The sequence below is a fragment of the Symphalangus syndactylus genome, chromosome 3 (genome assembly GCF_028878055.3).
Source record: "Symphalangus syndactylus isolate Jambi chromosome 3, NHGRI_mSymSyn1-v2.1_pri, whole genome shotgun sequence".
Classification (NCBI taxonomy): domain Eukaryota; kingdom Metazoa; phylum Chordata; class Mammalia; order Primates; family Hylobatidae; genus Symphalangus; species Symphalangus syndactylus.
Genome location: NC_072425.2, coordinates 72202079 through 72217922, shown reverse-complemented (window position 1 = coordinate 72217922; position 15844 = coordinate 72202079). Strand labels below are relative to the sequence as shown.

At 42.8% G+C, this 15844-nt stretch overlaps 1 pseudogene; it reads left to right on the top strand.

The window, feature by feature from the left end:
- Positions 1-14709: 14709 nt before the first annotated feature.
- On the top strand, positions 14710-15562 carry LOC129478518 (nucleoside diphosphate kinase B-like; annotated as a pseudogene).
- Positions 15563-15844: the final 282 nt, after the last annotated feature.

The following is a 15844-nucleotide window of genomic DNA, read 5'->3' as shown; positions in this document are numbered from 1 at the left end:
GTCAACTGAGGCTCAGAGAGGTTAAGCCACTGCAAAACTAGTACATGAGAGAGCTAAGGTTCGTTCAGACTCCATGCTCCTTTGGCATGACACTAGCTCCAAGAGGATTATTAATGAGCTAGACACTGGCATTTGGATTCAGGACCCAAATAAGCTGAGAGAGTTTGCTGGAGTCACTGGACACATATGACATTTGAATTCAGGGGCCAAGGTTCCCATTTGCCTGTGGCTGTTTGGAGCCACCAATGGGCCAGATGAGAAAGCAGATTCAAACTGCAGGTAGAAGCAGGAGAAATGGAAGAGACTTCAAGGCCCTAGAGAAAAACAGAAGCTGGGTTGGCCTCTTAATAACATTTTTTTTTTTTGCCCTCAGTTAAGGCTCTCAAAGGCCTGGGTCTCATAAGATTTATTTTATTAAATAATTATTCTAGCTACTTGGGAAGCTCAGGCAGGAGAATCACTTGAACCCGGGAGGCAGAGGTTGCCGTGAGCCGAGATTGCGCCACTGCACTGCAGCCTGCTGAAAGGGCGAGACTCCATCTCAAAAATAAAAAAAAAAAGCAGAATAAAAAATTCTTCTTCTTCTTCTTCTTCTTCTTCTTCTTCTTCTTCTTCTTCTTTTTCTTCTTCTTCTTCTTCTTTTTCTTCTTCTTCTTCTTCTTCTTCTTCTTCTTCTTCTTCTTCTTCTTCTTCTTCCTCTTCTTCTTCTTCTTTCTTCTTCTTCTTCTTTTCTTCTTCTTCTTCTTCTTTTTCTTCTTCTTCTTCTTCTTCTTCTTCTTCTTCTTCTTCTTCTTCTTCTTCTTCTTCTTCTTCTTCTTCTTCTTCTTCTTCCTCTTCTTCTTCCTCTTCTTCTTCTTCTTCTTCTTTCTTCTTCTTCTTCTTTTCTTCTTCTTTCTTCTTCTTGTTCTTTTCTTCTTCTTTCTTCTTCTTCTTTTCTTCTTCTTTCTCCTTCTCCTTCTCCTCCTCCTCCTTCTTCTTCTTCTCCTCCTCCTCCTCCTTCTTCTTCCTTCTTCGTCCTTCTTCTTCCTTCTTCTTCTTCTTTCTTCTTCTTCTCTCTCCTTCTTCTTTCTCCTTCTTCTTTCTCCTTCTCCTTTCTCCTTCTCCTTCTCCTCCTTCTCCTTCTCCTTCTCCTCCTTCTCCTTCTCCTTATTTTCTTCTTCTTCTTCTTCCTTCTACTTCTCCTTCCTTCCCTCCCCCTCCCCCTCCCTCTCCTCCTCCTCCTTCTTCCTCCTCCTCCTCCCACCTCTTCCTCTTCCTTCTCCTCCTCCTTCTTTTTGCAAATCATACAACCCTTGACTAAAGATCTACTTGCCATTAAAACGGAATTTTGTTATTCCCTATGACCATAGCAAACAGGCAACTGATTTCTTGAAGCAGATGGGAATGAAGGTGGGGTCTTTTGCCACTATGCAACACGACAAGTTTGAGTTATAATTCTTCAGTGAAGAGGTAAAACAAAACCCTGTTACTACAATCAGTTGGTCTGACTATCCAATTAGTATTTTTTATGTTTCTACTTAACACTTGTGAAATAACCATCTGCCTTTAAATAACTGCCACCTCCTGCCCACCTCTCAGCTACATGCCAATAGTAGCTGAATGTCCCTTTACAGTTTATGAGAGGACAGGATGAGTGACTCATGCTGCTGGACTCTGCAGTCCGTGATAGGATGGTATCACTTCCTCTGAGATATGACATCTCAGCTAGGTGCAGCCCCCACACTGGGAAGGACCAGAATTTCCTGCCTTCCTCTCCTACCTTTCTGGACTGGACTAAAACTTGTTCTATTATCCAAAGCCAAATTGATTGGATAAGATTCTTCCCACAATGACAAACTATTGACTAGATTTGTTTTCTACATTTTTTCCTCAATGGCTACTCAAAATTCTTTTAACCTTTCAATCTCAGCCAGGTTTCACATTGGTATTCACATGTGAAACCAATCCTGTATGAGGTACCAGTGCCAAATCCTCAGTGTCATGCCTAAACAAAGACATTTCCATTTTTACAAAGTATTCTTGGAGATGCAAAGTCACAACTTGAAGAAATGAATGATAGGATTTCAGGTATGGTTTAGAAAAAGCACTGACTTTCCAACTTATTAAACTTTCCTCAAACTAATCTGCAACTTTTCTGTCTCCATAACTAGTAGTTCTGTGGCCTTTCTGAAACTGCTCAATTCTAATGAGTTCTAAAGCAGAAAATAAGGTATGACTACTTGTTTTTCCTTTCTCATTTTTATTTTCATAGCATTTGAGAGTAAAAATATAGTTGAGAATCATCTGGCCAGGCGCGGTGGCTCATGCCTGTAATCCCAGCACTTTGGGAGGCCGAGGCGGGCAGATCACGAGGTCAGGAGATCGAGACCATCCTGGCTAACACGGTGAAACCCCATCTCTACTAAAAATATAAAAAAACTAGCTGGGTGTGGTGGTGGGCGCCTGTAGTCCCAGCTACTTGGGAGGCTGAGGCAGGAGAATGGTGTGAACCCAGGAGGCGGAACTTGCAGTGAGCCGAGATCATGCCGCTACACTCCAGCCTGGGCGACAGAGTGAGACTCCATCTCAAAAAAAAGGAGAATCATCCTTAAATATTTAGTTCAAGATTCAACATTGTAACTGGAAACTCACTATTGTATACTTCAGCACTATTTAAAATAGCAAAAAACAAAAAAGAGAAATAACCTTGGTGCCCAGCAATAGGGGATTGGAAAATACATTATGATATAGTCAAAGAATAGAATCCCATTTAACATCGAAAAGAAAAACATCTGTTTACTTAATAAATAGATTTGGGACAATCAGGTTATCTTCTGGCAAGAAAAATTTGGACTCCTTTTCTCATACGTCACACTAGAATAAATATAATTCAAACTAATTCTAATTCAATCTGATTTAATCAAAGCTTCAGGTATAAAATATGAAATCATAATGATACTAAAAAGAAAACAAGGGGGGAATACTTTTTCTACTCTCATATGAGGAAGGCAAGACTCAAAACTCACATGCCATAAAAGATAGATCGATATAGTTGACTACGCAAACACTTGATATATTGATAAATTTGGCTATACAAACAAAAAAAATTTTGCGTGACAAAAGTCAACACAGTGACAGTAGCTGGAGTGGGGAATGATCTTGTGAACTTTGAGGCCACTGTGATGACCTTGGCTCTTACTCCAGGAGATGAGAGTTGTTGGAAGCTTTGAGCAGACATGATATGACTTGTTAACAGGATCTGTGACTGCAGTGTGCAGAATAGACTACGGGGTGTGTGAGGAGATGATGGTGCTTAGCCCACTGCAGTGGCAGTGGAGGTGGAAAGAAGTGGTTGGATTCTGGGTGCCATCAGGCACTGCTCCTGGCCATGCACCATTTTCTCTCATCCTCACTGCCACCCTATGAGGTAGGTCCTTTATCCTATAGGGGAGGAAAGATTTTTTCCTCTACCCTCCTAGGTTCCATAGCTGGGTCAATAAGATAGACTTACATCCAGCAGATCAACGGGAGAAAAAGTATACATGATTATTAATTTTTTTTTTTTGAGACAAGGTCTGATTCTATCACCCAGGCTGGTGTACAGTGGTGCAATCTCAACTCACTGCAATCTCCGCCTCCCAGTGGCATAATCTCGACTCACTGAAACCTCCACAAACCATCCTCCCACCTCAGCCTCCCAAGTAGATGGGACTACAAGAACATGCCACCATGCCTGGCTCATTTTTGTATTTTCTTGTAGAGATGGGGTTTCGCCATGTTGCCCAGGCTGGTCTCAAACTTGTGAGCTCAAGCAATCTGTCTGCCTCTGCCCTCTAAAGTGCTGGGATTATAGGCATGAGCCACTGCACCTGGCCATAATTATTGATTTTTATTATTAGGTGTGTGGGGGCCTCACAGGAAACATGTGAATACCCCTAAATGTGCTGAGATTGGAGAGTGTATACACTCTTTTAATAGGAGATGGGGAGGAGAGATGTCAGCCACTTAAGGGAGACTAAATGATTTTTAGGAAAGATGAATGGCTCTTGGAAGAATAAATGGGAGCTATGATAATGCAGGGAAGAAAAGATGTCTTTTTTTATCCCTTGCTAGGTTCATGGCTGAGGCCCCTATAACAAAGGCAGATTAACAAGAGAAAAATATACAAATGTATTTAATATAAGTTTATGTGACATAGGGGCCTTCAGAAATGAAGACCCAAAGAAACAAGTAAACCTGTGTGTATTTTATGCTTGACTTGATGAAGTGGACAGTTGTGCAGAAGAAGTATAATTGAGCAAAGGAAGTATAATCTAGTGGTAATAAACTGGGGGGAACTTAGCAAGGCCTGTCTGGTCAGATTCTTCTCTGTGTCCCCGTGTCTTCAGAGATAAGGACATTTCCTTTTCTCCAGGTATAAGGAGGCCACCCCTAGAATGAGGGTCTTACGACCTGCTTCAGAGGAAGGTCAGAGGATTCTTTTTTGACCTAGTTCAGGGGAGATGGGTGGGAGAAGGTCAGAGAGTAACCTTCCCGCTTCTGCTGTTTTCTCAAAAGCCAAGCGTATTAGTCAGTTTTCAGGCTGCTGATAAAGACATACCCGAGACTGGGAAGAAAAAGAGGTTTAATTGGACTTACAGTTTCACATAGCTGGGAAGGCCTCAGAATCATAGTGACAGGTGAAAGGCACTTCTTATATGGTGGCATCAAGAGAAAATGAGGAAGAAGCAAAAGTGGAAACCCCTGATAAACCCATCTCAGGAGACTTATTCACTATCACGAGAATAGCACAGGAAAGACCAGCCTCAACGATTAAATTACCTCCCCCAGGTTCCCTCCCACAACATGTGGGAATTCTGGGAGATTCAATTCGAGGTGAGATTTGGGTGGGGACACAGCCAAACCATATCATTCCGCCCTGGGCCCCTCCAAATCTCATGTCCTCACATTTCGAAACCTATTACGCCTTCCCAACAGTCCCGCAAAGTCTTATTTCAGCATTAACCCAAAAGTCACTGCCCAATGTCTCACCTGAGATATGGTAAGTCCCTTCTTCCTATGAGCCTATAAAATCAAAAGCAAGCTAGTTACTTCCTAGATGCAATGGGGGTAAATACAGCCATTCCAAATGCAAGAAATTGGCCAAAACAAAGGGGTTACAGGGCCCATGCACGTCCGAAATCCTGTAGGGCAGTCAAATTTTAAAGTTCCAAAATTATCCCCTTTGACTCCAGGTCTCACATCCAGGTCATGCTGATGCACAAGGTAGGTTCCCATGGTCTTGGGCAGCTCTGCCCCTGTAGCTCTGCAGGGTACAGCCTCCCTCCTGGCTGCTTTCATGGGCTGGTGTTGAGTGTCTGTGGCTTTTCTAGGCACACAGTGGAAGCTGTCAGTGAATCTACCATTCTGGGGTCTGGAGGACGGTGGCCCTCTTCTCACAGCTCCACTAGGCAGTGCCCCAGTAGGAACTCCGTGTGGGGGCTCCAGCCCCACATGTCCCTTCCACACTGCCCTAGCAGAGGTTCTCCATGAGGGTTCCACCCCTGCAGCAAACTTTTGCCTGGGCATCTAGGCATTGCCATGCATCTTCTGAAATCCAGGCGGAGGTTCCCAAATCTCAATTTTTAACTTCTGTGCACCCACAGGCTCAACACCACTTGGAAGCTGCCAAGGCTTGGGGCTTCCACCCTCTGAAGCAACAGCCCAAGCTGTATGTTGGCCCCTTTCAGCCATGGCTGGAGGGGCTAGGACATAGGGCACCAAGTCCCTAGGCTGCACACAGCAGGGGGACCCTGGTCCTGGCCCAGGAAGCCATTTTTTCCTCCTGGGCTTCCAGGCTTGTGATAGGGGTTGCTGCCATGAAGGTCTCTGACGTGGCCTGGAGACATTTTCCCCATGGTCTTGGGTATTAACATTAGGCTTCTTGCTACTTATGCAAATTTCTGCAGCCAGCTTACATTTCTCCCCAGAAAATGGGTTTTTCTTCTCTATCACATTGTCAGGCTGCCAATTTTCTGAACTTTTATGCTCTGTTTCCCTTATAAAACTGAATGCCTTTAACAGCACCCAAATCACCTCTTGAATGCTTTGATGCTTAGAAATTTCTTCCACCAGATACCCTAAATCATCTCTCCCAAGTTCAAAGTTCCACAAATCTCTAGGCATAGGCAAAATGCTGCCAGTCTCTTTGATAAAACATAACAAAAGTCACCTTTGTTCCAGTTCCCAACAAGTTCCTCATCTCCATCCGAGACCACCTCAGCCTGGACTTTATTGTCCATATTGCTATCAGCATTTTGGGCGAAGCTGTTCAACAAGTCTCTAGAGAGTTCCAAACTTCCCCACATTTTCCTGTCTTCTTCTTAGCCCTCCAAACTGTTACAACCTCTGCCTGCTACCCAGTTCCACAGTCACTTCCACATTTTCGGGTATTTTTCAGTAGTACCCCACTCTACTAGTACCAATTTACTGTATTAGTCTGTTTTCAGGCTGCTGATAGACATACCCAAGACTGGGAAGAAAAAGAGGTTTAATTGGACTCACAGTTCTACATGGCTGGGGAGGCCTCAGAATCATGGCGGGAGGCAAAAGGCATTTCTTACATGGCAGCGGCAAGAGAAACATAAGGAAGAAGCGAAAGTGGAAACCCCGATAAACCCATCAGATCTCATGAGAGTTATTAACTATCACAAGAATATCATGGGAAAGACTGGCCCCCATGATTCAATTACCTCCCCATGGGTCCCTCCCACAATATGTGGGAATTCTGGGAGATAAAATTCAAGTTGAGATTTGGGTGGGGACACAGCCAAACCATATCACCAAGGTAACATATTTTGGGGTACTGTGTCCAGAACCCCATTAATAGTTCATGACAAAGTTTGTCTGAGTGCAGTGCTGACTTCTTGTCTCCTATTTTGTGATCAAAGTTGATCTTCCCTGGTTGATCAAACTCCTGGGGAGGGGATTGATGACAACTGAGTTCCTTTTGGAGTTTCTATCTTTAGGCAAATAAGAGGAGTTCAAAGAAAGCTTCTCCTTGCATTTGCTATTTTTCAAGTGCTTTCAGCTCAAACTAATCCCTATGCCAGAGAGACGTGTTTTAGAGTGGCATATTCTGCCACCTTCATTCCCTGTTGCACAGATCAGGAAACAGGTTCAGAAAGGCTACACGACTAGTAAGCAGAAGATTCAACCCAGGCTTAGCAACGCCCAAAGCCCAGGTTCTTTGCATGCCACTCCACTGCCCCCCAGTAAGTCAAGACATTTCACCAGCTGAGATTTTTATGCTAATTTGGAACTTTCCATAAAGTATCATATTATCATTCTGTGTCTTTACAGTAAAGTTCAAATGATTTAAAAATCACCATAAACAAAATTGAAAAACAATTGACAATTTGGGCTAAAAATACAGTTCATATCACAGAGTAATTTTTTTCTGTTTTTTTTTGAGACAGAGTCTCGCTCTCGCCCACGCTGGAGTGCAGTGGCGTGATCTTGTCTCACTGCATGCAACCTCTGCCTCCCAGGTTCAAGCGATTCTCCTGCCTCAGTCTCCTGAGTAGCTGGGATTACAGGTGAGCACCACCACGCCCGGCTAATTTTTGTATTTTTAGCAGAGACAGGATTTCACCATGTTGGTCAGGCTGATCTCAAACTCCTGACCTCATGATCCGCCCACCTTGGCCTCCCAAAGTGCTGGGATTACAGGTGTGAGCCACCGCACCCGGCCATAATTTTGTAAATGTCTAATATCTGTAACTCACAAGAAAATGTTCAATTGTTTTTAGAAATTGGTCAAAGAATATGAATAGAGTGTTCACAGAAGAGGAAATACAACTGATTCTTAATAGATAATGATGTTCATTTTCACTAATAATAAGAGACTTTTAAATTAAAAAGGGAACTACCAATTTTCAGCCGTCAGTTTGTTAAACTCCTAAAACGATAATCTCATATTTGGAAGAAACATGTTCCCTCATATGCTGCCAGTGAGACTGTAAATTGGAACAATCTCTCAAAGGGGAAATTTGGTAACAACTCTCAAAAATAAAGATATTCATGTCCTTCACGAGCCCCCAGTAGAAATGGGAAAAGTTCCCTTGTCCCCCTCGTAGGGCATGTTATGGGGATGTGGCTTGCTTCTTCAGTGCCCTGCTGCTCAAACTCTAGGGGAGCATACAGAATGGCAGGCTGTGGGTCTGCAACCCCACTGCAGTGTCTAGGGGTGAATGTTTACGACTCCTAAGAAGCCCCAGTGGCGTGTGTTACAGGGTGCTCTTTTAGTTTTGCTCTTTTAATTTCACCATCTATAGGTGGCTTGTGTTAACCAGCTTAAACTCTCTACTTTGTCACAAGCACAGAGGGCTTTCTGTGTCCTGGGTTCTTGCTTTGGTGTACTGGAGGAATCGGATCACACCTAGGCTTGGAGAATGAGTGCAAGGTTTTACTGAGTGGAGGTAATTTGGGGGAAGTCAGAAGGGGATATAGTGGGAAGGTTTTCCCCTGGAGTCGGGCAACTCAGCAGCCTGGGCTCTCCTCCGACCGCCCCAGCAAAACTCCTCGTTGCTCTGCTGGTGACTGTTGGTACATTCCCCTCGACATCTAGCCACCCATGTGTTCCTTCATCTATGTGCTCCTCTCAACATCCAGCAGCTTGTATGTCTGTCTTGCTAGGGTCTCGGGTTTTTATAGACACAGGATGGGGGCGTGGCAGGCCAGGGTGGTCTTGGGAAATGCAACATTTGGGCAGGAAATGCCTGTCCTCATCTAGGTCTGTAGGGGTAGAGTCCTAGCCAGGGAGCACGCCCTCCTCTACCCAGCACTTCCTTTCCTTGCTTTCATATCATTTAAAGGCATCATGCTCTTTCCTTCCCAGTACTTCCATATCATATTGAGGAATTTAGTCTATACACAAACACAAGAATATTTTTGTAACTATAATAGCAAAAAATTGGGAATGACCTAAAAGTACACCAACAAGGCACTGGTTAAATACCATGTAGTGGCTGGGCATGGTGGCTCATGCCTGTAATCCCAGCACTTTGGGAGGCCAAGGTGGGCGGATCACTTGAGGCCAGGAGTTCAAGACCAGCCTGGCCAATGTGCTAAAACCCTGTCTCGACTAAAAATACAAAAATTAGCTGGGTGTGGTGTCATATGCCTATAATCCCAGCTACTTGGGAAGCTGAGATAGGAGAATCGCTTGAACCTAGGAGGTGGAGTTTTCAGTCAGCCAAGATCATGCCACTGCACTCCAACCTGGATGACAGAGGGGACAGAGGGAGACTCTGTCTCGAAAAAAACAACAATAATTATAATTAATTTTAAAAAGATTTTTGGCCGGGTGCAGTGGCTCACACCTATAATCCCAGCACTTTGGGAGGCCAAGGCAGGCAGATTACCAGAAATCGGGAGTTCGAGACCAGCCTGACCAACATGGAGGAACTCTACCAAAAATACAAAATTAGCCAGGTGTGGTGGCGCATGCCTTTAATCCCAGCTACTCAGGAGGCTGAGGCAGGAGAATCACTTGAACCTGGAAGGTGGAGGTTGTGGTGAGCTAAGATCCTGCCATTGCACTCCAGACTGAGCAAGAAGAGTGAAACTCCATCTCAAAAAAAAAAAAGTTTTTAACAAATACCATGTAGTACTATATAGTTGTTTAAAATTTCCCAAAGCAGTAGGCTTTGGAGAGAGGAGCAGGGAAACTTACATTTCGCAGCATTCTCTTTTGTACATGTACCATTTAACTTTTGTACTGAATGTATGTATTGCTTAATTTAAGAAATACATATATTATTTTATTTATTTTTTGAGGCAGGGTCTCACTCTGTTGCCCAGGCTGGAACGCAGTGGTGCAATCATGGCTCACTGCGGCCTCAACCTCCTGTGCTCAAGCGATCCTCCCACCTCAGCCTCCTGAGTAGCTGGGGTTAGAGACATGTGTCACCATGCCCAGATAATTTTTTTTCTTTTTTCTGTAGAAATGGGGTCTTGCTATGTTGCCCAGGCTGGTCTCACATTCCTGGGCTCAAGTGATCCTCCTGCCTCGGTCTCTGAAAGTGCTGGGATTACAGGCATGAGCCACTGTGCCTGGCCAAATACGTGAATTTTTAAAAATGAAAAGTAAAACTAAGATGGAAGTAGTAACAATTGCCAACACTTAATGTGGTGGTTATTCTATAGGCCAAATATTGTTCCAAGAGATTTATTGAATCAACTCATAAAATTTTCACAAAAATTAAATGGAAAAAGACTATTACTATTTTAATTGCACAAAGAGAGAAACCAAGGTCCACATAAGTTAAATAACTAGGTTGGATTCCAGGCCAAATAAAGGACATTAGTGGGACAATTGGAAAGATTTGAATAATGTTTGTTGATTAGATCAGGGATCTGCAAACTTTCTTTGTAAAGGGCCAGAGAGTAAATATTTTAGGCTCTGTAGACCAAATGTTGAGAGAACCTCAGCAGGTCTCTGTCACAAGCAGTAAATTCTGTATGTGCAGCACAAAGCAGGCACAGATGTGTGAACAAATGAGCATGCTGAGTTCTGATAAATCTAATGTATGAACGTTGAAACATGAATATCATATAACTTTCATGTGTTAAATAGTGCTTAACTGGCTGAGTGCGGTGGCTCATGCCTGTAATTCCAGCACTTTGGGAGGCCGAGGCCGCTGGATCACTTGAGGTCAGGAGTTCGAGACCAGCCTGGCCAACGTGATGAAACCCCATCTCTACAAAAATTAGCCAGGCATGGTGTCACACACCTGTAATCTCAGCTACTCAGGAGGCTGAGGCATGAGAATTGTCTGAACCTAGGAGGCGGAGGTTGCAGTGAGCCGACATTGTGCCACTGCACTCCAGTCTGGGCAACAGAGCAAGAAGAAAGAAAAGAAGGAAGGAAGGAAGGAAGGAAGGAAGGAAGGAAGGAAGGAAGGAAGGAAGGAAGGAAGGGGAGAGAAAGGAAAGAGAAAGAGAGAAAGAAAAAAGGAAAGAAAGAAGAAAGAAAGAAAGAGAAAGAAAGAAAAAGGAAGGAAGGAAGGAAGGAAGAAAGAGAAAGAAAGAAAAAAAAAGAAAGAAAGAAAGAAAGAAAAAGAAAGAAAGAAAAAGAAAAAAGAAAGAAAGAAAGGAAAGAAAGAGCTCAACTATCTAAAAGCATTCTTATCTAGGGGGCCCTGCAAAAATAGATGGTGGGCTGGATTTGACTGAGTCTCAGGCCACAATTTGCCACCCCCTGGGTAAGATAACGGTATTGGTCATCACACTCTGGTTATGTAAGAGAATGTCCTTGCTTTCAGAAAATACTACACACGAAAATATTTACAGTGAAAAAGTCATTCTAACTTGTCACCAAGTGGTTGTCTAGCCTCTGCTTGTGACAACTCCCTTAATGAGGAACTCATTTTATTAAGTGGCTTATTTTCTTACAGGACAACATAAAAAATTATTTATCAGATAAAATATATATATACTTCCATGTTAGACAAATGCTAGAATAAGTACAATTATTTTAAAGTGAATGAAATTGGCCTTTTGATAACAACACTAAAAAATTGGCGTTTTTCAAATGTAAGGTGAGATTACAAGCAGGCCAGCCAATGTTTAACTAGTACTCCACCTAGTGGCCAAAGCTTGAATGAACGACTGTGGAATGACCAGTCTCCCTCCAAAAGGGCCAAGGGCAGAGGAAAAAATAAATGTTTATTTTGACAACCAGTAGAATAGAAATTCATGATTTTAAATGTACAAAAAAAGTAGGTGATTATTTTTCTAGCAAGAAACTGGACATATTTTTTCTTATGGAGGAAAATAATTTCCTAGGTTGAGCCCAAATTCTACAATAGATCAGTTGTAAATAAAATTATATTCTCAATGCAAACAAATATTGCTTACTTAATTCCTTCGTGAAGACAATTTTACAAGGAAAAAAACACAAAATTAAGAACTTCCAAATGGCTTTCTTGAATCACCTCAGCTCCTTAAGATAAAAGGCAAAGATTTGTCCATTGGAAAGGTATCTCTAACTTGTGGAAATATGAGAAAATAATGAATGTCCATGAACATATTAAATTTAACCTAGGAACTTTCAATGTAATTCAAAGCATTTTACATATTCACCAAATATGAAATTCAACAACACTGCTTACAGTTGGCCAATTATTTTAGATTCCTATGGACACATACAGGATTCAAACCACACAGCTTGCTCTAGCTTATGTAAACCAACTACAAGTTAATGGGCATCACACCCTCTTCCAGGATTACATAGTCAGGTGAAATCATCAGCGGGGAAATTGGGCAGATGGTGCTATAATGGTTCCATGACAGGTGTTAAGAGTCAAGGCTTGGAAATCTAGAATCTCAGGTTTGGAAGGGCACTCTAAAGATCACCTTGCTTGGCCGGATGACTGATCTTTGAATCCCTTTTTTGACATTTCCAGCAATGAATATTCAATCTCGTTTAAGCCCTGACAGTGATGGGCAGCTCAAGACTATGTCCCAAGGTTCTTTCCATTCTTGCCAAGTTGGAAAAATCTCTTGAGCAGCCAAAATTGTTCTTGCAGACTTTCACCTCTAACCCGCTGGTACCCCTTTCAAGAACAAGCCTACCATGTCTGCATATGAAAGTCTTCACATATTTGAAGATAACTACTATGTCCCACTGAAGCATTTGAAAAAATCTGGATGAAGCATTTTTAGTTCTTCGTATCTCACTGTTTTATTATCTACTTAAACCTTTCATTCTTTTCTACATTGGTCTATTAAGTCATGCATCTACTCATCAATTTTTTCATTAGTATTTATAGATCCAACTGTTGGAGTTTTCTTCTACCTCTATTGAATTGCATGTTCCTGAAGTAAGTCCATCCTTTTAACCCACTGAAGTCTTCGGATCCAGAATTTTTCTATGCCTACTAGATTTGTATCATTTCAAGTTTGAGTCTATCTCTGTTCATCCATAGGGAGCAGTCACTAGAATTTTCCTAAGCTTTATTTAATCCTTATAACAACCTGTTATTAAGTGAAGATATCTTGAAAGTGATAGTGATTGACAGTCAGGTAATAGTTAATCCATTTTATAGAGAAAATAAAAAGCAGGTGGCCAAGCGAGTCATTCAAAGATGGTGTCCAATGAACCATGACTCTCAGTTTTCATGCCTACTCCCAGTGTGGTCCTCTTTTACATTAAACCTGGGCTTGACCTGTGGCTCAATTGGTGACATTGTCTAGGTTGAATGTGATTTTTTTTTTTCTTTGAGATGGAGTCTTGCTCTGTCGCCCAGGCTGGAGTGCAGTGGCGTGATCTTGGCTTGCTGCAACCTCCGCCTCTGGGGTTCAAGCGATTTTCCCGCCTCAGTCTCCCGAATAGCTGGGAATACAGGCACATGCCACCATGCCCGGCTAATTTTGTGTGCATGTGTGTGTGTGTGCGTGTGTGTGTGTGTGTGTTTTTAGTAGTAGACATGGGGTTTCACTGTGTTAGCCAGGATGGTCTCGATCTCCTGATCTCATGATCTACCTGCCTCGGCCTCCCAAGAGTGTGATTTTTAATTGCCTTTTGAGTCAAATCATTCAGCTGGTAATAGATGAAACTTATGTCCTCCTTGCTAAGAAATGATGAACACAACCGCAATACTAAACAATGGTATGAATGAAGCAGAACTGGAAATTATTTTGTGGGCAAAATGTAAATTAGAGCACGTCTGAATGTTTTATTCAATCAGAATATATCCCAGTGTTAAACTTAGAAAGTGAATAAAGCATATTAAATTGATTTGTCTCTGCAAATTTTAGAGTGTGTGACTAGATTTGTACATATCTGAAGAGTCATTAACAGTGCCATTCAATCCAATTATGTAAATTTTACAGGCATCTTGCTGTGACAATAATTGAACATAACTATTTTGCTTCCCTAAAATTATTATATCTTTAAGTCAATAAAAATATTTTCACATTTTAAATTCATGGGGACTTTTTTCTGCCCATAAAGAGAAGAGATTAATAAACATATTGATAATCCTTGGAAGGAATTTGTCTTTAAAGGGAAAAAAGGTATCTGATTTGCCTCTATTTTATTTGAAGACAGAGCTGAGTTTGCCTGAAGGCATGTAGAAATTTACAGCTTCTGGATCAAAGAGAGGTCATGATGTAATCAGGACTCCTTGATGCAAGTAACAGCAACTGACTGGGGCTATCTAAAATCAGCTCTCCACTTCCAGAGGACATGCCAGTACTGAATGCCTGTTCTATCACTGGGTACCATAACCATGTGGTACACGGTGAAAGATACTAACTGCTCTTCACCTCTGGTCCCTGGGCATTGGATTAACCAGCTTGGGTCATGTGCCCCCACCTCCATGATGGGCGTGAAGGAGGAAGACTTCATCCTGATATTCCTTGGTAAGAGTTGAGGTACCACATCCCACTGACACCACACAAGGTGGAGGATTCCTGCAGATTAAAAAAGGGGGGTTGGATGTGGGGACAGCCTGAATTAAAATAAAAGCTGTTTAAATATTCCTCTCTACAGTGCTGGTGGTTTTGACTTAAGGGCTCTGCTCTGACCTACATCTCCCAGAACAGCATTTTTGTTCTTCACATAAACTGTCCTGCCCCAGTGTTTCTTCCTGCCCAGGCCTGTCCCATTATATTACCTAAGTATTCATGATTCATCACTAACTCTTCCTCTCCCCCCACCACCCCCCCACCACCACCACTACTATGTCCTTCCGCTTCCAGTTGGATTTTTCTCCCCAAGTCGTGGGAAATTCATCACTGGTGTACGAAGAAGGAAGCAGAAGAATGGGAAGGAGTGAGGCAGGGGCTATCTGCAGAGGAGAATTCTTGTTCTCACTGGCAAGGCTGAAGCAGGAGTGATATGTGTTCTAATGCCCATGATAGGAAATCTGAGTGCAGGTCACTGCAGCTCTCAGCTCCTGCAGTGCAGGCACTGCCTGCCCCATGAGCTTCCCAGACCGTGTCCAACCTCGAGCGCACCTTAATTGCCATGAAGCCACACGGTGTGCAGTGGGGCCTTCTGGGCAATGTCATGAAGCACTTTGAGCTGAAGGGATTGCACCTTTGGGCCTCTGAGGAACACCTGAAGCAGCGCTACCCTGACCTGAAAGACTGTCCATTCCTCCCTGGGCTGGTGAAGTACATGAACTCATGGCCATGGAGGAGGGACTGAGTGTAGTGGAGACAGGCCGAGTGATGCTTGGGGAGATCAATCCAACGGATTCTAAGCCAGGCACCACTGATGGTGACTTCTGCATTCAGGTTGGCAGGGACATCATTCATGGCAGTGACTCAGTAAAAAGTGCTGAAAGATAAATCAGCCTATGGTTTATAGCTCCATGTCCCCAAATACCCTCAGCCCTGGGAAACCAAGACAGTTGATGGCACTAAATATTTCCAAGGTCAGAGTCTGTGGGTGGGAAAAACTTAACCTGAATAGCTGGTTGATTACAAGTCTTGTGCTTATGACTGGGCCTATGAACAAGAGGTGGACACAGCAGCAGTCTCCATCAGCACCGCTTGGAGTGTTCCTGGACACGGCTCTTCATTCCATTGACTTGGAAGCAACAAGATTGATCATTCTTTTCTGAAGGATATTTACCAATAAAGCCTTTGGAAACTGGAAACAAACAAACAAAAAGGAATCTGAATGCATATGCGATGTAAATGGGTCAAAGATGGGCCCTGTTTCTTGGTCCTCATGTGTTCACTTCTTCGCAGCAGTCTAGGACCATGAACTCAAAGCCCGCCAGCACCAATTAAAATTTTTACACATATTACTTTAAATATAGCCCCAATAAGCCTATTTTTAGACAATTAGAGCCTGACTTCTTTGCAC